At 42.8% G+C, this 22317-nt stretch overlaps 1 protein-coding gene across 1 annotated transcript in view; it reads right to left on the bottom strand.

Annotated features, from left to right (window-relative positions):
* The window catches only part of LOC124606375 (probable G-protein coupled receptor No9), a 214184-nt gene that overhangs the window by 1182 nt on the left and 190685 nt on the right, over positions 1-22317 (bottom strand). The window lies entirely within an intron of this gene.

The following is a 22317-nucleotide window of genomic DNA, read 5'->3' on the forward strand; positions in this document are numbered from 1 at the left end:
GGTCGCTCATTCTAAGCTAACTTTATGCATACGAAGTCAGCAACCAAATAGTGCTCTGTGTCCTTTCCTAACATGGCTTAATTGCTTTACTTTTATGGACTATTAAAACTGTAAATGCAGTAAACTACTAATATTTACGTAACTGATATGCATACGAAAAGGTCATATGTACTGTGACTGGCGTGTATACTCTCATTATTTAATTTCGATGTTTTTTTATCTCGATGCAAATAATTTCCATCAGAAACTGATATTCACGTACGGCGTCATAAATGCATCCAGGCTCTCTCAGTTGTGTCTTTACGACGTTAGCGACGTCACAGATGGAAAGTAATCAGACAAGAACCAGATCATTTGAATGGCCATTACTCAAGTGTCTTGTTTCGCAAAGTAACACCAGTGATTCGGTTATTTAGTATGTTGTTGATTACTTTAAGGATCTTTATGTGTTGCAGCACTTGAGATACATCATAAAGAAAAGCCTCGCTCCATACCGTGTCTTTCACATCATGGAACAGTCTTCGTTACGAACAGCCGGAGACCGGAGGAGAAATCCAGAGTGGATGGAGCTGATGCGTGAAGCGTCGGCAGGTGTAGTATTTCGAAGTGCTCATTTCAGTTTTATCAAGGGGGACTAGGCTTCTAAGCCAGACAGTGGGCAGCATCAAGAGAATGAGGAGATTATTCACTCTCAAAGACGTCGCACAGTCGCAAGCGCACAGGTAAACCCACAACATCCAAAGTGAAAAACCGGCTGGTGTGTGCATTCACTGTCGGTCATTAACATTGTAGCAGGGGATGAATGAACCACACTTCTACAGCTCACTCTTTAGTCAATCCTCGCCAAAAACCACAACAAGCGACCAATCGTAGCCACTGACATTATTTTGTTCCTTTCGAGTAGAACAACTCGCGTATTAGGTAGTGGTCGTATCCCCATAAGGAGAATAGTTACTTAAGATTATACTGGAATAATGATGCATGTAACATGGTTATTGCGAAGTTCCTATAAAACCTCTTTGCAGATCCAGTACGGATACGAAGGGCGATCAAAACAGTCTAAAATACTTGTAAGGGTGTTATAGGGTACACTGTACTGAGAAGAAACTATTAAGAAAAAATTCGGTAAGTTACGTCGCTTCCGAGTTAATTAGTATTGAAGTTAGCCAATCAGGCCGTAGAGAGAGCAAATTCAGCCGGGGTGCCAGAGAAGGTATATCCAAACGTGTCCTTCGTTTGGTGTCCTAAATCCGAACAAGTGAGCGATACAGAAACTGGACATGAGACGCTTGTAAGGATCGAACCCGAGCCAAAGGCTGAAATGTCCTACAGTGCTATCATCGCTATCACAGCAACTGACACTAATTATATCTGGCAGGCCGCTTGAACCTGTGAGCGCAACGGCGAGACGGGATAATTAACTCCAAAACGGCGCAACGTATAGAAATTTTTTCTCGAGAGTTATTTCTCAGCACAAGCTACTCTGCAACACTCTTACAAGCCTTTTAGACTGTTTCTAACTACCCTACACGTTCACCACTAGTACCTTACTGCAGCATTGGACATCTAGAAAGGTTATTGACTGCTTACGACATTCCCCAACATTGTAGGAAGGGTTTGATGAAGCTCCAATGACATAATGGTTTAGTGTCCCCGATGTCGATTGACATCGATCCTGCTGAACGCTCTCATATCACTTTAAGAAGGCTGTGTCCATGTTGAATCCTGATCAGACTGTAGGAGCTCTAGGTCAGATGTTAGTGGCATGAATAAGGACAGATCGTTAAAATTTATGATTTTTCATTCTTTTTATGCTATTTCCAGTCAACCTATCGGAACTACGCTACTACGGCACTATATATGAATTAGTAATACATTTGCTCTTCAGAGGAATGTTTGATGTATTGTGAAAGTTGTATAGGAAATTCTACAGGTTCGAGTGAAGTCATAACTACATTTAATGAAGAATTGTCGACCAGTATCTTTTCGATAGGGTCTTGTACAGTGGCAATCAGTTCGACTTACAGGGAGGTCTGTCAACTGAACAGACTCGTTATCTAGACAGTAATATGACGGAATCAATAAATCAAAAGTTATTATCATTGGGAATCTTTTTTGATTTGGCTAAGGCTTTTTACTGCTTTAAACAAAATTTCCTCATGGAAAATTTTAAATACTATGGACAGTAGACTCAGTAGGTTCATAATTTTTGTGTCTGCTTGACGGCAAAGACGTCGTATCAGATATAGTGTTCCGGAATGTCCTACTTTGGGTAGTCTATTATTTTTTATCAGGTAATGAAATAATTAGTGCTTTTTGTAAATACTAGTATGGTAATAAAAGGATGTACAGGTCCTCTTACTGAAAAAGGCAGCTAATGAAATATTTTGAAAGAGCAAACAGAGAAATTAAATTTTTACAAGCCTCTGAATTAGCCATGATCTACGATTCAGTTATGGAGGGGTTGGGTGTCACAGTTTGTTAGTGTCCGCCCCCCTCCCCCCCCCGCTCCCCCTTTCACCACTCCATAATTAATTTATACTGTATAAAATCGAAATGTGCGCTCACCATAATTGGTACAATAATTGACTTATCTCTAATGTAAACAGGAGGGGGGAAATGCGATATCTGCCTGTAGTTTCAACCTAAATTCAGGAACAATTAGTATTTCTGTTCTTTTTTTCTTCGTGGTGCCTTTTTCCTGCTGTGTAGCCCTTCCTCAACTTTCTGTTTTTTGCAGGTGCACCGTGTCAGATGTATTACTGGCAGCGGGTGTGGTTAGCCTCTTCCTGGCTAGGATGATTGCTACATCATGTCATGCCGCAGATCATCCGCGTGGGATAGCATTCAGGAACACTACTGAAGAGGTCCTGTGAAACAAAGCTTGTGCAAATGGTTCAAATGGCTCTAAGCACTATGGGACTTAACACCTGAAGTCACCAGTCATCTAGACATAGAACTAATTAAACCTAACTAATCTAAGGACATCGCATACATCCATGCCCGAGGTAGGATTCGAACCTGCGACCGTAGCAGCAGCGCGGTTCCGGACTGAAGCGTCTAGAACCGCTCGGCCACAGCAGCCGGCACAAAGCTTGTAATTTTACAGAATTTACGAATTTCAGTGCCTGTGTTGTTAAGAAGAAACATTGGGTCGATCTTCTTAACAACTCTGACACTGCACTACCGTATTTATCCATCGATACGAGGCAGCGTCTTTCAATAAAAAATGTCTTCCCCTGTACGGGAATTACATTATGTGTGTACTGAAATATGGCTTCCCGGCTAAGACACAAGTTGAAAATATGGTCACTATTTTTTATTTACTTAAATTTGCCATATTTCGTGACAGTACCTTTTCCGTTAGACGTTTGCAAGGCGATATTAGTCTTGGCTTCAGTTGTCTAAGTATGATTCCACAATGCATCAATGTCAGCTGCAGAAATGACGTGGTTCAACGTGTTTCTCTCATTTTGGTGTTTCAAATACAGTTTCTTCAAATGTAGTTTCTTCTTTTTAGTTAATACAAAAATAATAGTAACATAATTCAAAATTATTTATGACTGCGACCTTCACATTGTTCTTCCGTCAACACACACCAAGAGTTAGCTGCCGACTGACTATAGTCAAAGACGACTCCAACGTCAAAGATATTTTACACAACACACAAGCTTCCACTTGTAATCAGTCTCTTTGCTATTCTTCGATACATTTTCTAATAGTAATCAATATGCTTTCACTCTCAAAAACAGAAGTAAATTAACATATAATAAGACAAATTATAATAAATTCTGACAAAAAATATAAGAAAACATTTACAATTCGGTATCGACAAATATGGTAAAAAAATAACATCTCCCAGATCCATTACAGTACCACTATAGGTATAGTCGCAAAACGCCGGCATACGGAAGTTTGGGTTTGGCCGGGAGTCGTGCGAGGACAGTCAAAGCGATTAAGGCCACCACTCGCACAAACCAGGAGATCCGGGTTCGACTCCCAGTCCGGCACAAATTTCCGTTTCCGTCATTCCCTTATGCAGCTGATGGTTATTCCTTTTCGCAACGGCGAATACATTTCATGTATTATTCAATTTATTGCCATTTTAGATACTCCTAGATATTGTGTTTTCCGAAAGTGAGCTTGGAATTTGATATTAATGTATGTCAAATGTTGTTATTTAGGGGAGAGGAGGAGGGGGAGGAGGAGGAGGAGGAGGAGGAGGGAGATTGGGCGAAGTGATACTCCTCCCCTCCTCCCCCCCCCCCAGCCCCCCCCCCCCTCTTGTATCCTTTACTTTGCTCTGCATTTCTCATTGAAAGCCACAAGCACTAAAAACAGAAATACTCTGTCTGTGGGATAGGAAAATGTTCGCAAGCCTAATTGAAAAATCCATGTACCAACACTAAAGGAGCGGCTTAATTCAGCTATATGCAAAGCTATTAATAAAGATACGTTAAAATGAAGGTAAATGTTACTCATCATAATGCCATTGACTAATAAGTTACTGAATCATATCTGGGCTCCAGCGGAAGCGACTAACATTTGTAGAAACGTTAGTTGCGTATTGGTCAACGTTTGTACAACCATCGCGTACTGTCTCCTCTGTAACTTACAGGGATATATTTTCAGAATACAGAATCGTATCACAAGATTTGTATTTGCTGTTACTTCCAGAACATCCTGCAAATACCGCTTCAAAGAACTTAGTGCTTTGATAGTTGCTTCCCAGCTTAAATTCGGAATGGTTTTCTTTCCAGTTGTCAGTATTTGCCTTCTACAACCGTTCTTCATAAACTGCTTCCAATCAAATTTTCTGCGTATGGTGTATCGTCTCAGTTGCGCAACTGGCTTCGTGATATCATGTCGGAAAGATAATAGTCCGTACTAACAGACGAAAAGTCATCGACTAAAACAGAAGTGATATCTGTCGTTCCCCAAGGAAATATTCTAGGCCCTCCGCTGTTCCTAATCTTTATAAAGGATGTAGGACATAGTCTGAACAGTCATCTTACATTGTTTGTAGCCGATAGTGTCATTTATCGTCTAATAAAATCATCAGAAGATCAAACCCAATTGCGAAATGATTTAGACAGCATACAGTAGGCTGCAAAAAATGGCAATTGATCCCACATACAGGAAAGTGTGACATCATTCACATGAGCACTTAAAATAATCCGCTAAATTTCAATTAAATGATAAATCGTACAAGCCTACAGGTTGTCAATTCAACTAAACACCTAGAATTATAATTACGAACAACTTAAATTGGAACTATCGCATAGACATTATTGTGAGGCAGGCAAACCAAAGACTGAGTTTTATTGTCATAATACTTAGGTTTAACAGTTCTGTTACTCCTGCTCAGCAGTATGGGATCCTTGCCATATTGGATTGGCTGATGACATCGAAAAAGTTCAAAGAAGGGCAGCCTATTTTATATTATCACGAAATAGAGAAAAACTGTCATGGATATGATAGGCAAACTGTGGTGTCAATTTTTAAAACAAAGGCGCTTTTCCTTCCTGTGAGAGCTTTTCATGAAATTTCAATCTCCAACGTTCTTCTCTGAAAGCGAAAAATATTTAGTTGACATTCACTTACATACGGAGAAATGATCTTTGTAATACAATAAGATAAATCAGAGTTCACACGGAAAAATTTTGTTGTCCGTTTTTCCCGTGCGCTGTCAGAGAGTGGTACGGTAGAGAAATAGTTTGAAAGTAGTTCGATGAGCCCTCAGTCAGGCACTTAAGTGTCAATTGCAGAGTAGACATGTAGATGTAGATTATCGTATACTGTCTCTGCTCCATGACACATATTGCGACAACGTTAAAACGGTGAACGGTGAACCTTCAGGGCTGAAGATGGCAAGTAAGAAACTTGCTGAAACGTTGCTGGAAAACAACACACTGACTCGGCTGTCAACCCGAGAAGATTTTATCATCGAGATTCGCCGAGAAAGCCTGCATTCTCATACGATCACGTTATTCGTCATAGCTATGCCTGCTCGCTCACACATTACACTACAAGTCCGCCACATACTTGCATATTACCCCATCCTTTGATGCCCACATCAGCTCATGAGCCTTATTGAAACTGACGTATTTATTAAGAGAGGTGAATAAAATGAGCGAATAGCGTCATTGGCCGGGAGGCCCCTATTCGGGGAAGTTCGGCCGCCAAGTCTTATTTCATTCGACGACACATTAGTCGACTTGCGCGCAGGTGAGGAGGGCGAAATGATGGTGACAACACAACACACAGTCCCCGAGCTGAGAAAATCTCCAACCCCGTCGAGAATCGAACCCGGGTCCACTTGTATGAGAGGCGAGCACGTTACCACCCAGCTAAGCCAGTGGACATTATGAGGGGTGTTTCTAACACACTAGCTATTCTCATTTGAAGTGTCTATCAATGTTACTGGTGCATTCACTGCGGTGTTCTTCTTCGTAAGTACAATAATTCCTATGGCACAGATGTATCCTCACAAAGTTCTCTGAAGTGCAAGCGTGTTTCTCAAATGACTGAAAGGAAAGAGCAGTACGATTACGTACAATTGCCGCAGTAGCTTGTTGAATAACGAGGGAAGAACTGATGGAAAGTGTCTTTCGTTCCGAAACTGTACCAAAATGAAGGAAAAAAACCTCAAAACCAATTCTTAGAAAAACGATATCCGCCATTTGATACTGGTAACTAGGGGCAGCGGAGAGGAAGAATTCGCAGGACCTGTTTACAATAAGTGAGCCAGATTATAAAGGAAGCAAACGCAGCATGTATGGAAAGCCAAAGCGATTGTTCTTGGCTAGAGGAACCCATCAATGTCATAGAACGATTCTCAGTCATAAAAAATAAGGAATTGCAAATAAACATAGTTTCACTGCTTATTCTATGGAACCACGTAGAACCCTGGGAGGCCGGCCGAAGTGGCCATGCGGTTCTAGGCGCCTCATTCCGGAACCACGCGACTGCTACGGTCGCAGGTTCGAATCCTGCCTCGGGCATGGACGTGTGTGATGTCCTTAGGTTAGTTAGGTTTCACTAGTTCTAAGTTCTAGGGGACTGATGACCTCAGATGTTAAGTCCCATAGTACTCAGAGCCATTTAGAACCCTGGGAGCATTTAAACTGCACAAATTACAGTGTACAGAAAAATTAATTTTCATATACTAGTCCTTTATTTTCATTACACTACAACACATGTTATCATGGAAGTGAAAAACTCACAGTATATATCAGCTCGTCTGAAGTCTCCAAGTAGAAAAGAAATAGATGTGATGCTACTGGAACAAATGATAGTGCTTTACGTGATTAGGCAGTCAATAGTCACTTTAAAAAAATGTTTTCAGGAAAACAAGTAGCTCTTGCGTGGTAGTCATTCGAGTAGAACAAAGTGATTTGAGTCTAGATGCACATACGGTTACCAGACCTCTCATGCTAGGAAAAGTCGTCACTTCCAGGAGTCTCTTGTAACTATTTTGATGTTGTTTTTTTTTAAATGAACATATATGGAAAAAGGAAAATGTATATGAGACCGGAACCTGAACTCTTAGTTTCCTTCGTTTGGTGAGAATTTGCCTTCACCATTGTTTTTCTTTTTTCACTTGCTTCGTTTTCTACTTTATTTTTATTCTTGTTATCTCTATCGCAGTCTTCTTCGTTGTTTGCGATATTGCTCGTTTTTATTTGTTTGTTTCTGATGGTGTTTTTGAAAATTAATCTTAATGCGTAGCTCATCGAATCAGTTAGTATAAGCAAGGGACGCATGTCATCTTTCCACGGTTTAAACATATTTCATCTCTCTTCGTAAATTGATTGTTGTTACTTGAATTTAATTCAACTGTTATTGTATATGTTTTGTTTAAAAAAGGGTCTCTCCAAAGCATGCAATTTCGATAACTTGGTGCAAATAAAATAGCTTCTCTCTTTGCTGTTTCTGCCACACAGAAACTATTCTTGTATCGTTTTGTAGCTTAAGGTTTTACTTAAATGTCCATGACACACGTTTAGTGGGATGGCAGCTCTGCCTGCTAAAGCAGGTAATCTCTGGATATGCGAGCTGACACAATTTAACAGAACAAATGAACACGTTAGCCAATCCGTGACAGTTCGTTTTCGCGTTATTTAGAAATAGACATTCTATCAGTCTAGATACTATCGAATCAAGATTAATATTATGACGGGATTAGTGACAACATTTACTTGTGATCCAAAATTAATTTCACCTCTGGCGAAGAAGATTGCAATATCGTCGGCGGAGTGACAGGATCTGAATAGCAAGTGAGAAAAGACCGTGAAATATGAGCACTTACGAATAACAGAAAACAGGCAAAACCGAGAAAATAAACTGACATTTTTCAGTGTCTATGTTGGAGACCACTGCTAAGTTTGAGATATGTTGCGGTATCAGAATTAAATTCGCGTCAGTGTTAGCAACAAATGAGTACATTACAAGGACGTTGTCACACCTAAAACCTCCACGACTGTGTACACGATATAAGCTGCCCTGTTTCTTTTAGACGTAAAAAATAGGGTGAAAACGATATCCTGTTGGATGATACACGCAGATACTCTGGTCTGTATGCTCCATCAAAAGACTTTTATAAAGTTTACCATCTTCTAGCATACTACATTTACCTTTAATGACCCTAAAGTTGAGCTGTCATACACGCCAGTCATTATTATCGTTGTAGTGTGATCCGCAAAATCCTAGTTTCACAGAAGAAGTCTTTACAATGTAGCATCTGCATTAATTTGCATGTGATGGAAGGCGTCATTAGCTACAAATCAAAATGAATATTCTGTAGAACCGTTTTTCTGTAACTTACTTCTTGATGAGAGAATTTCTTTGGAATACACCACTTATCTGTCTTCGTTTATGATGTTCATATACAAATATATCGATTTCAGAGTTACATAACAACAGCCCTTGACGTCAGGCGTCCATGTAAACACGGACGTCTGGCAGAAATGAGTAGCTGCGAGATAGATTGCGTAACGTAAATATGATCATAAATAAAGACACCTTTGTACAACATTGGAGGTATATAGTTTTAGTAAATACATCTTCACATCTAAGAGGACTATCTCGGAAGATGGATGACAGGAAAACTACTTCCTTGCTTGTTAGACACGGGAGCAGCATTACAGAAGTACTTCACGTTTCCCCTTCGGGCGAGGTCTGTATAGGATAATACAGGCTATAAGTGGGCTATTACGAGTATTTAAAGTGGTCGTGAAGAGTCCCAGCACGCTTTGCAAGGTAAAGGTGAAAGGAGAAAGACTGCCCCATTAAACAGGGATTATGCAAATCGGGTAAATTGCCTTCGGGGTACTCTTCCTTTATCACTTTATACTGCCGGCTAGCAGGGACACCTAATCCCAGAAGAAAGCTTTGCCAATTTAAGGACTTCATCCGTCTTCAACACTGAAGTGCTTGAGTAGGATGTGAGAGAAATTTTCACGCTGACGAAGCTATCTTTTTTGCTCAAGTAACGAATTAACCTCTCAAAAAGTGAGTCAAAGATGAAAGAGATCAAAGCGTTTTATTCGCTCCTGTAGCAGGAACGGCATCGGGGGAGTTGGTGCAGCGGGCAGCTGGACTGCGCAGGTCACACAGTCAAAACCCAGTTCGGTTATTCTATTTGAATTCTATCAGTTACTGCAAACAGGCGAAGTTAGTGATAAAATAAGGAACCGTTACGAAATAAAATGTTAATAATGTGTACTAATTAAGGACTTACAAGTTATACACTCCTGGAAATTGAAATAAGAACACCGTGAATTCATTGTCCCAGGAAGGGGAAACTTTATTGACACATTCCTGGGGTCAGATACATCACATGATCACACTGACAGAACCACAGGCACATAGACACAGGCAACAGAGCATGCACAATGTCGGCACTAGTACAGTGTATATCCACCTTTCGCAGCAATGCAGGCTGCTATTCTCCCATGGAGACGATCGTAGAGATGCTGGATGTAGTCCTGTGGAACGGCTTGCCATGCCATTTCCACCTGGCGCCTCAGTTGGACCAGCGTTCGTGCTGGACGTGCAGACCGCGTGAGACGACGCTTCATCCAGTCCCAAACATTCTCAATGGGGGACAGATCCGAAGATCTTGCTGGCCAGGGTAGTTGACTTACACCTTCTAGAGCACGTTGGGTGGCACGGGATACATGCGGACGTGCATTGTCCTGTTGGAACAGCAAGTTCCCTTGCCGGTCTAGGAATGGTAGAACGATGGGTTCGATGACGGTTTGGATGTACCGCGCACTATTCAGTGTCCCCTCGACGATCACCAGTGGTGTACGGCCAGTGTAGGAGATCGCTCCCCACACCATGATGCCGGGTGTTGGCCCTGTGTGCCTCGGTCGTATGCAGTCCTGACTGTGGCGCTCACCTGCACGGCGCCAAACACGCATACGACCATCATTGGCACCAAGGCAGAAGCGACTCTCATCGCTGAAGACGACACGTCTCCATTCGTCCCTCCATTCACGCCTGTCGCGACACCACTGGAGGCGGGCTGCACGATGTTGGGGCGTGAGCGGAAGACGGCCTAACGGTGTGCGGGACCGTAGCCCAGCTTCATGGAGACGGTTGCGAATGGTCCTCGCCGATACCCCAGGAGCAACAGTGTCCCTAATTTGCTGGGAAGTGGCGGTGCGGTCCCCTACGGCACTGTGTAGGATCCTACGTTCTTGGCGTGCATCCGTGCGTCGCTGCGGTCCGGTCCCAGGTCGACGGGCACGTCCACCTTCCGCCGACCACTGGCGACAACATCGATGTACTGTGGAGACCTCACGCCCCACGTGTTGAGCAATTCGGCGGTACGTCCACCCGGCCTCCCGCATGCCCACTATACGCCCTCGCTCAAAGTCCGTCAACTGCACATACGGTTCACGTCCACGCTGTCGCGGCATGCTACCAGTGTTAAAGACTGTGATGGAGCTCCGTATGCCACGGCAAACTGGCTGACACTGACGGCGGCGGTGCACAAATGCTGCGCAGCTAGCGCCATTCGACGGCCAACACCGCGATTCCTGGTGTGTCCGCTGTGCCGTGCATGTGATCATTGCTTGTACAGCCCTCTCGCAGTGTCCGGAGCAAGTATGGTGGGTCTGACACACCGGTGTCAATGTGTTCTTTTTTCCATTTCCAGGAGTGTATATTGTTATTATAGTCAGTGCCAAACAACCATTACTTTCATCATAACACTGGAGATGGCATTGCATATCTACATCTACATGATTACTCTGCAATTCACATTTAAGTGCTTGGCATCGAACCACAATCATACTATCTCTCTACCATTCCACTCCCGAATAGCGCGCGGGAAAAACGAACACCTAAACCTTTCTGTTCGAGCTCTGACTTCTCTTATTTTATTTTGATGATCATTCCTACCTATGTAGGTTGGGCTCAACAAAATATTTTCGCTTTCGGAAGAGAAAGTTGGTGACTGAAATTTCGTAAATAGATCTCGCCGTGACGAAAAACATCTTTGCTTTAATGACTTCCATCCCAATCATATCTGCCACACTCTCTCCCCCATTATGTGATAATGCAAAACGAGCTGCCCTTTTTTGCACCCTTTCGATGTCCTCCGTCAATCCCACTTGGTAAGGATCCCACACTGCGCAGCAATATTCTAACAGAGGACGAACGAGTGTAGTGTAAGCTGTCTCTTTAGTGGACTTGTTTCATCTTTTAAGTGTCCTGCCAATGAAACACAACCTTTGGCTCGCCTTCCCCACAATATTATCTATGTGGTCTTTCCAACTTAAGTTATTCGTAATTTTAACACCCAGGTACTTAGTTGAATTGGCAGCCTTGAGAATTGTACTATTTATCGAGTAATCGAATTCCAACGGATTTCTTTTGGAACTCATGTGGATCACCTCACACTTTTCGTTATTTAGCGTCAACTATCACCTGCCACACCATACAGCAATCTTTTCTAAATCGCTTTGCAACTGATACTGGTCTTCGGATGACCTTACTAGACGGTAAATTACAGCATCATCTGCGAACAACCTAAGAGAACTGCTCAAATTGTCACCCAGGTCATTTATATAGATCAGGAACGGCAGAGGTCCCAGGACGCTTCCCTGGGGAGCACCTGATATCACTTCAGTTTTACTCGATGATTTGGCGTCTATTACTACGAACTGCGACCTTCCTGACAGGAAATCATGAATCCAGTCGCACAACTGAGAGGATACCCCATAGGCCCGCAACTTGATTAGAAGTCGCTTGTGAGGAACGGTGTCAAAAGCTTTCCGGAAATCTAGAAATACGGAATCAACTTGAGATCCCCTGTCGATAGCGGCCATTACTTCGTGCGAGTAAAGAGCTAGCTGCGTTGCACAAGAACAATGTTTTCTGAAACCATGCTGATTACGTATCAATAGGTCGTTCCCTTCGAGGTGATTCATAATGTTCGAATACAGTATATGCTCCAAAACCCTACTGCAAACCGACGTCAATGATATAGGTCTGTAGTTCGATGGATTACTCCTACTACCCTTCTTAAACACTGGTGCGACCTGCACAATTTTCCAATCTGTAGGTACAGATCTATCGGTGAGCGAGCGGTTGTATATGATTGCTAAGTAGGGAGCTATTGCATAAGCGTAATCTGAAAGGAACCTAATCGGTATACAATCTGGACCTGAAGACTTGCCCGTATCAAGCGATTTGAGTTGCTTCACAACCCTTAAGGTATCTACTTCTAAGAAACTCATGCTAGCAGCTGTTCGTGTTTCAAATTCTGGAATATTCCATTCGTCTTCCCTGGTGAAGGAATTTCAGAAAACTGCGTTGAATAACTCAGCTTTAGAGGCACAGACGTCGGTAACAGTTCCATCGACACTGCGCAGCGAAGGTATTGACTGCGTGTTGACGTTTGTGTACTTTACATACGACCAGAATTTCTTCGGATTTTCTACCAAATTCCGAGACAATGTTTCGTTGTGGAACCAATTAAAGGCATCTCACATTAAAGTCCGTGCCAAATTTCGCGCGTCTTTAAATTTTAGCCAATCTTCGGGAAACGCGTTCTTCTGAACTTCGCATGCTTTTTCCGTTGTCTATGCATATGTGGTTGGTTGTATTACAAAATTACACTGACACCTCAACACTCTCATTTCTAGTGAAGTATCAATGAAGGAAGGTCTAGATGGCACTGTGTTAATAATTCTGAGATAATTACTAACATATAACATTCTCGTACAAAATTTTCATTTTCACGACTTCGTTATCTTTGGAAAACCGGTAACTCTGACTTCTGATAAAACTGAATTGCGACAGAATCGAGCCGTGGCGCCATTGAATTAGTAGGCTGTTCTGTCCGGCGTTCGTAGCTCAGGTGTAGTGTCGACTATCCCTCTTGTGGCTACATTGCCAACATCTATGAGGAAGTGTTGGCGTCTTTGCTTGCTGAGAAATGTACGGGGTTCGCTGGCCCGAGAAGGATGCACAAAGTTTGGGGATTGGTGCAGAGCGAACACACCGGTGTGAGCATTGACTGCAAGCAGCAGGCCGACCTTCCGTCGGTTGGCTCTGAGCACTATGGGACTTAACATCTGAGGTCATCAGTCCCCTAGAACTTAGAACTACTTAAACCTAACTAACCTAAAGACAGCACACACATCGATGCCCGAGGCTGGATTCGAACCTGCGACCGTAGCGGTCTCGCGGTTCCAGACTGCAGCGCCTAGAACCGCACGGCCACACCGGCCAGCACCGTCGGTTGGTTAGTAACATTCGTGTCGGACGACCGCTGGTGGCCTGACTGCCCTCTTCTACCTGGCTTTCATCGGCGACGCACCGTGGATCCATGGAACTGCTTGCTGATAGAGGGGAGTAACATTTTGTAATCCTCGTGGTGATTTGTTTCATTGTCTACCTGCCCTCCTTATTATTTTCTGGTTTGTACCCGACCCTCAGAGATTTACTCGGTCGGACCTTTGGTCACAGATATAAGCAGTGGTGTTGTACTAAGACACTAGTTGTCGTTTGAAAATTTGTTCCGCTATTATACGACCTTTCCCTTCTGATTTCTCGATCACTAATGTTCTAATTAATCAGCTCCTGGTCGTAAACACAGCCGGAAAAACTGTATTAAGGCACAGATTGCCGTTAAACAAAAGAGGGACCTTGTGGTTAGATTTAGTTGTTAACCGGTACAATTCTTTGATTGTAATTTCATTTCTCATTCATTAGTTATAATCTGCACTACCTGTTGTACTAAGCTGTTAGTTTCCGTGTTTGAAAGACCAGGTCAAAAAATGGTTCAAATGGCTCTGAGCACTATGGGACTTAACTTCTGAGGTCATCAGTCCCCTAGAACTTAGAACTACTTAAACCTAATTAACCTAAGGACATCACACACATCCATGCCAGAGGCAGGATTCGAAACTGCGACCGAAGCGATCGCACGGTTCCAAGGACCCGGTCATTATTGGTGTATTTTAGCTGGTTCTTGTGCGTCCGTCGAGTGAGTTCTCTTTTAATAAGTGTTCATAAATGATATTTTAAAGACGTTCCTTCAGAGCGGTCTTAATAACTGGCAATAAGTTTAACCTTGAAAATATTAACAGCCAACTGTCATCTGGGCTTTAGTCAATTGGCAGAAAGGACGGGTTGGGATCTAGTCGCACGTCGGTTGCCGATTGAAATCAAGAGGTTGGTTGCTTTGAAGTAAGCCTTATCATTGTCATATTGTTTGCTAATCTGTGTAACCACTAAGCACTGATGCCCGTCTTATCCCCGAAACGTTCGACATACAGCTTTCAAATTAAAAGTTAAATCATTTGTTTTGAGTAATTGAATCGCTCTTGTCATCAGTGGTGCTTATATAGTTTTCGTGTGGTGCAGAAGGGCATTTAATAAGACAGACTGTGTCCAGCGCGGTAGTAAACACCGCTGTTTCACCCGATAAAGGGTGGGCTGCAGGTCCGGCCGCATTGTAATCACTGCCATATTTTGCAATACAGCACTTCACATTTCTTTTGCAAAGATTAAAAGCTTATTCAGCTTAAGGTTTAATGTCAAAAGAATTTTGGAAATTTGTTCATTTTGTTAAGGAAAATTTTATGGTTAAATGCTTCGATTATCTCTAAACACAGTTTATATATTGTTAAATAAACAGGTTGTGTGAAGAGAAAGTTATATTGATGGTTCATCCCTTCCACGTTTTCCTTAATTCCAGTAAGTACCACGTATCAAGAATGAATAAAAGCAGCAAACGTATGTAGAAAGTGTACAGCAATGTGTAGTCACTATTTCAAGGATATTATGTATAAGTTACATGAATATCACTTTGAGAGAGTTAACCGACAGAAGTATGAAAGCAAACTCCCGTACGCTTCATTAATGTCAGTGGGCTGTTACGCTATGCGTTGTATTGTTATCGATATGTCTCAAGGTACTGGAAAGCCGATGCTTGGAAACACTTCCTTTCTTCATCCAGCTCGATAATGAGTGATTTCTCGTAATACACAAGCTCTCCTCCCCCCATGAACCATGGACCTTGCCGTTGGTGGGGAGGCTTGCGTGCCTCAGCGATACAGATGGCCGTAACGTAGGTGCAACCACAACGGAGGGGTATCTGTTGAGAGGCCAGACAAACATGTGCTTCCTGAAGAGGGGCAGCAGCCTTTTCAGTAGTTGCAGGGGCAACAGTCTGGATGATTGACTGATCTGGCCTTGTAACATTAACCAAAACGGCCTTGCTGTGCTGGTACTGCGAACGGCTGAAAGCAAGGGGAAACTACAGCCGTAATTTTTCCCGAGGACATGCAGCTTTACTGTATGATTAAATGATGATGGCGTCCTCTTGGGTAAAATATTCCGGAGGTAAAATAGTCCTCCATTCGGATCTCCGGGCGGGGACTACTCAAGAGGACGTCGTTATCAGGAGAAAGAAAACTGGCATTCTACGGATCGGAGCGTGGAATGTCAGATCCCTTAATCGGGCAGGTAGGTTAGAAAATTTAAAAAGGGAAATGGATAGGTTAAAGTTAGATATAGTGGGAATTAGTGAAGTTCGGTGGCAGGAGGAACAAGACTTTTGGTCAGGTGATTACAGGGTTATAAATACAAAATCAAATAGGGGTAATGCAGGAGTAGGTTTAATAATGAATAAAAAAGTAGGAGTGCGGGTTAGCTACTACAAACAGCATAGTGAACGCATTATTGTGGCCAAGATAGACACAAAGCCCATGCCTACTACAGTAGTACAAGTTTATATGCCAACTAGCTCTGCAGATGATGAAGAAATTGAGGAAATGTATGACGAGATAAAAGAAATTATTCAGGTAGTGAAGGGAGACGAAAATTTAATAGTCATGGGTGACTGGAATTCGTCACTAGGAAAAGGGAGAGAAGGAAACATAGTAGGTGAATATGGATTGGGGGGAAGAAATGAAAGAGGAAGCCGCCTTGTAGAATTTTGCACAGAGCATAACTTAATCATAGCTAACACTTGGTTCAAGAATCATGAAAGAAGGTTGTATACCTGGAAGAATCCTGGAGATACTAAAAGGTATCAGATAGATTACATAATGGTAAGACAGAGATTTAGGAACCAGGTTTTAAATTGTAAGACATTTCCAGGGGCAGATGTGGATTCTAACCACAATCTATTGGTTATGAACTGCAGATTGAAACTGAAGAAACTGCAAAAAGGCGGGAATTTAAGGAGATGGGACCTGGATAAATTGAAAGAACCAGAGGTTGTAGAGCGTTTCAGAGAGAGCATAAGGGAACAATTGACAGGAATGGGGGAAAGAAATACAGTAGAAGAAGAATGCGTAGCTCTGAGGGATGAAGTAGTGAAGGCAGCAGGCGATCAAGTAGGTAAAAAAACGAGGGCTGATAGAAATCCTTGAGTAACAGAAGAAATATTGAATTTAATTGATGAAAGGAGAAAATATAAAAATGCAGTAAATGAAGCAGGCAAAAAGGAATACAAACGTCTCAAAAATGAGATCGTCAGGAAGTGCAAAATGGCTAAGCAGGGATGGCTAGAGGACAAATGTAAGGATGTAGAGGCTTGTCTCACTAGGGGTAAGATAGATACTGCCTACAGGAAAATTAAAGAGACCTTTGGAGAGAAGAGAACCACTTGTATGAATATCAAGAGCTCAGATGGCAACCCAGTTCTAAGCAAAGAAGGGAAGGCAGAAAGGTGGAAGGAGTATATAGAGGGTTTATACAAGGGCGATGTAGTTGAGGACAATATTATGGAATTGGAAGAGGTTGTAGATGAAGATGAAATGGGAGATATGATACTGCGTGAAAAGTTTGACAGACCACTGAAAGACCTGAGTCGAAACAAGGCCCCCGGAGTAGACAACATTCCATTAGAACTACTGATGGCCTTGGGAGAGCCAGTCATGACAAAACTCTACAATCTGGTGAGCAAGATGTATGAGACAGGCGAAATACCCACAGACTTCAAGAAGAATATAATAATTCCAATCCCAAAGAAAGCAGGTGTTGACAGATGTGAAAATTACCGAACTATCAGTTTAATAAGTCACAGCTGCAAAATACTAACGTGAATTCTTTATAGACGAATGAAAAAACTTGTAGAAGCGGACCTCGGGGAAGATCAGTTTGGATTCCGTAGAAATGTTGGAACACGTGAGGCAAAACTAACCTTACGACTTATCTTAGAAGAAAGATTAAGAAAAGGCAAGCCTACGTTTCTAGCATTTTTAGACTTAGAGAAAGCTTTTGACAACGTTAACTGGAATACTCTCTTTCAAATTCTGAAGGTGGCAGGGGTAAAATACAGGGAGCGAAAGGCTATTAACAATTTGTACAGAAACCAGATGGCAGTTATAAGAGTCGAGGGGCATGAAAGGGAAGCAGTGGTTGGGAAAGGAGTAAGACAGGGTTGTAGCCTCTCCCCGATGTTACTCAATCTGTATATTGAGCAAGCAGCAAAGGAAACAAAAGAAAAATTCGGAGTAGGTATTAAAATTCATGGAGAAGAAATAAAAACTCTGAGGTTCGCCGATGACATTGTAATTCTGTCAGAGACAGCAAAGGACTTGGAAGAGCAGTTGAACGGAATGGACAGTGTCTTGAAAGGAGGATATAAGATGAACATCAACAAAAGCAAAACGAGGATAACGGAATGTAGTCAAATTAAATCGGGTGATGCTGAGAGGATTAGATTAGGAAATGAGACACTTAAAATAGTAAAGGAGTTTTGCTATTTAGGGAGTAAAATAACTGATGATGGCCGAAGTAGAGAGGATATAAAATGTAGACTGGCAATGGCAAGGAAATCGTTTCTGAAGAAGAGAAATTTGTTCACATCGAGTATAGATTTAAGGGTCAGGAAGTCGTTTATGAAAGTATTTGTATGGAGTGTAGCCATGTATGGAAGTGAAACATGGACGATAACCATTTTGGACAAGAAGAGAATAGAAGCTTTCGAAATGTGGTGCTACAGAAGAATGCTGAAGATAAGGTGGGTAGATCACGTACCTAATGAGGAGGTATTGAATAGGATTGGGGAGAAGAGAAGTTTGTGGCACAACTTGACTAGAACAAGGGATCGGTTGGTAGGACATGTTTTGAGGCATCAAGGAATCACAAATTTAGCATTGGAGGGCAGCGTGGAGGGTAAAAATCGTAGAGGGAGACCAAGAGATCAATACACTAAGCAGATTCAGAAGGATGTAGATTGCAGTAGGTACTGGGAGATGAAGAAGCTTGCACAGGATAGAGTAGCATGGAGAGCTGCATCAAACCAGTCTCAGGACTGAAGACCACAACAACAACAACACAAGCTCTAGCATGATTATGATGTGTTATTTGTTAGATGATCATTATATTTGACTAGTGTGTCTTACATGCGCCATCGTTTCGGTATGAGAACGATTTAAAGCTTTGAGGACGAACGCACGGATATTAAAATGGGATCTTAACATAAAAGTTTTCTTGGTGTGGTGTTGGATCATTTTGTAATATACGTTTTCCTGTATAAAACGTACGTTTCGGCCGAGATTGCGGTGGCCTCTCGTGGGAAACGTTTTGTTAACTGACGGAAGTATACGGTCTTACAAATAAAGCAATATTTGGCAGATAAGGTAGAGCTAATCAGATATCTAAATCAAAAAATGTTTTGCATCACCCCGGTTGCGAGAACTCCTGAAGACAGACGTTGACTGTGGATATTGCATCACAGACACAGTCCGTTTGACTGTTCAGAGATGTCACCCAAAGATGTAAACTACCTATGCATGAGCAGCGCCTATTAGACGGAGGGGGTCCGACAGCCGATCAGTTCCAGTCATTCCACCAGCAAGGAGGTACGCGGCTCGTGTTGTCTGTTGTACGACGATGCCTGGACGGTCAATACCACGGTTCCATCGCGTCCGCATTGTTACTTTGTGCCAGGATGAGCTTTCAACAAGGGATGTGTCAAGCGTGTCGGAGTGAACCAAAACGATGTTGTTCGGACTTGGAGGAGGTACAAAGAGACAGGAACTGTCGATGACGTGCCTCGCTCAGGCCTTCCAAGGGCTACTAATGTTGTGGATGACCGCTGCCTACAGCGGAGGAACCATGACAGCAATGCCACCATGCTGAATAATGCTTTCCGTGCAGCTACAGGACGTCGTGTTACGACAAACTGTGCGCAATAGGTTGCAGGTTGCGCAACTTCACTCCCGACGTCCATGGCGAGATCCATCTTTGCAACCACGACACCACGCAGCGCGATACAGATGGGCCCAAGAACATTCCGAATGGACCCCTCAGGATTGGCATCAAGTTCTCTTCACCGATGAGTGTCGAATATGCCTGCAACCAGACAATCGTCTGTGAAGTTTTGGAAGCAACCCGATCAGACTGAACGCCTTAGACACACTGTCCAGCGAATGCAGCAAGGTGGAGGTTCCCTGCCACTTTCGGGTGGCATTATGTGGGGCCGACGTACACCGCTGGTGGTCATGGAAGGCGCTGTAACGGCTGTAGGATACGTGAATGCCATCCGCCGACCGATAGTGCAACCATGTCGGCAGCATATTGGCGAGGCATTCGTCTTCATGGCTGACAATTCACGCCGCCATCGTACACATCTTGTGAATGACTTCCTTCAGGATAATGACATCGCTCGACTAGAGTGGCCAGCATGTTCTCCAGACATTAAAACTATCGAATATGCCGGGGTATTATGGACGACTGACCCACCAAGCACTCTGAGGGATCTACGCCGAATCGCCATAGAGGAGTGGGACAATCTGGACCAAAAGTGCCTTGATGAACTTGTGGACAGTACGCCACGACGAATACAGTCACGCATCAATGCAAGAGGACGTGCTACTGGGTGGGTATCAGAGGTACCGGTGTGTACAGCAATCTGGACCACTACTTCTGGAGGTCCACTGTACGGTAAAACATCATGCAACGTGTGGTTTTCATGAGTAATAAGAAGGGCGGAAATGATGTTAATGTTGATCTCTATTCCAATTCTCTGTACAGGTTCCGGAACTCAAGGAACGGAGGTGATGCAAAACTTATTTTGATGTGTGTATTACCTGCGGAAAGTCTTCATGGTTGTAGTACTATTAGATGAATAAATTTACGTCCTGAGTGGTTTTGATGTAAAACCAAGAGCGCATGTAAACTGCAAAATGTGTCACAATGATGTGGGGAGCGATCTGGACATTAGGTAATTTGTGGGTTCCTGTATCATCCAGCCTCTATCGTACTGAAATAATCTGACGAGAGGCTGATCAGACATGTCGTCGAATTCTGACATGACTTACTCGCCACTACGTAGGTATTGTAATTTGGGATTCACAAGCTGATTGAGCTGCTGATACACACCTAAAAATAGGGAAACTGGTGCTTAATGGCTTTTCGCCTGCAGCTAAGAGATGGATAGCTCTGGATATCGCTGGCTGTTATTACGGCGCGAGTAGCGAGCATGGTCGGACAATTCCGACCTTCTTGACGCCGCAGTCATTGAGGACGATTGTCACTTCAGGGCTTTGTTAAAACCAGAAGTTAACGTCATTTATCTTTTTTTTTCAGAACTCTTTTTTTAATTTCTGGAAAATACTTGGAATTACATCGTTCTAATCATAAACTGAACTCCAAAAAATCAGTTTCGCCACACAGATGACGGTTACGATTAGGAATGTTAAACTCGTTATCCTATGGGTATATAATGTAACGCTAACTGATCCCACCTACAAAAAACTCGTGAAGGTTATGTTATGTAGGCAATGCTTGCAAAACTTTTAGATGAACGTAACAGTGCAAATGTGTGGTTAGAAACAACTGAAGCACTTTACACTATGTGTTCAAAAATATCCTGACGCCTATTATTGGGCATTAATTTTGGCTGTGTCCACCCTTCGCCGTTATAGCAGCTTCACATCTTCTGCGGACATTTTCACTGAGGTATCTGAATGTCTGCAGAGAAGTGGCAGCCCATTCTTCCTCAGGAACCGAAACCAGAGAAGTCATCACTAGGATATAGAGCGCTGTCGCCGTTCTAACCGAGCCCAAAGGTATTCGATTTCGTCCAGGCCAGGACTTAGAGCAGGCCAGTCCATATCAGGGATTTTATTGTCCAAAAATCATTGCCTTACATGTGCTACTTTACGTAGGGGTGCATTGGCATGTGAATACAAACCATGGTCTCAGAACTGTTCCTCTACTGGACTTAGTACATAATTCTGTAAAATTTGTTCTTATCCTTCGAAATTTAGAGTTTTCTTAATCACAATGAAGACATAACACTGTAACCACGAAAAAGACCCTCAGATCGTAACACCATCTCCTCCGTACGTTTGTTCCTGTACGTGATGGCTGTTAACATTTTCCATGCATTCGCCAAACCCAAACCATCCCATCGGGTTGGCACAAGCTATAGCGTCATTCAGTCACCAACAGTCGGCTTGGGCAGCTTTAGAAGGGTTTAAATGTCCGTGACTGATTTGATACTCCAGTGAACCTCGTTCGAAGTCACCGACCTCCCGTGACCGATCCACTCTGCTTCTCTACTGACAATATAACACGCACTGCTTCCTTTTATTGTGGTGCGTCCGCCTCTCGTAATATTTAGTAGTCAATTCAACATTACATAGTTGTATCTGGATACCTTTGATCAGATACTGTAGACTGCAAAATGACTGGCTGCGTAGAAACTAGAGATATTTGTGTTCCTGAAGAATCTGAGGTTCGTAGTGACATTTTTTATGAAAAATATTACCACCAAAAGATATCTTGCACGTACACTGCAGTCTAATCTTGAAAATGACATGCAGGCTAAAA

This window comes from Schistocerca americana, chromosome 3 (genome assembly GCF_021461395.2).
Source record: "Schistocerca americana isolate TAMUIC-IGC-003095 chromosome 3, iqSchAmer2.1, whole genome shotgun sequence".
NCBI lineage: Eukaryota > Metazoa > Arthropoda > Insecta > Orthoptera > Acrididae > Schistocerca > Schistocerca americana.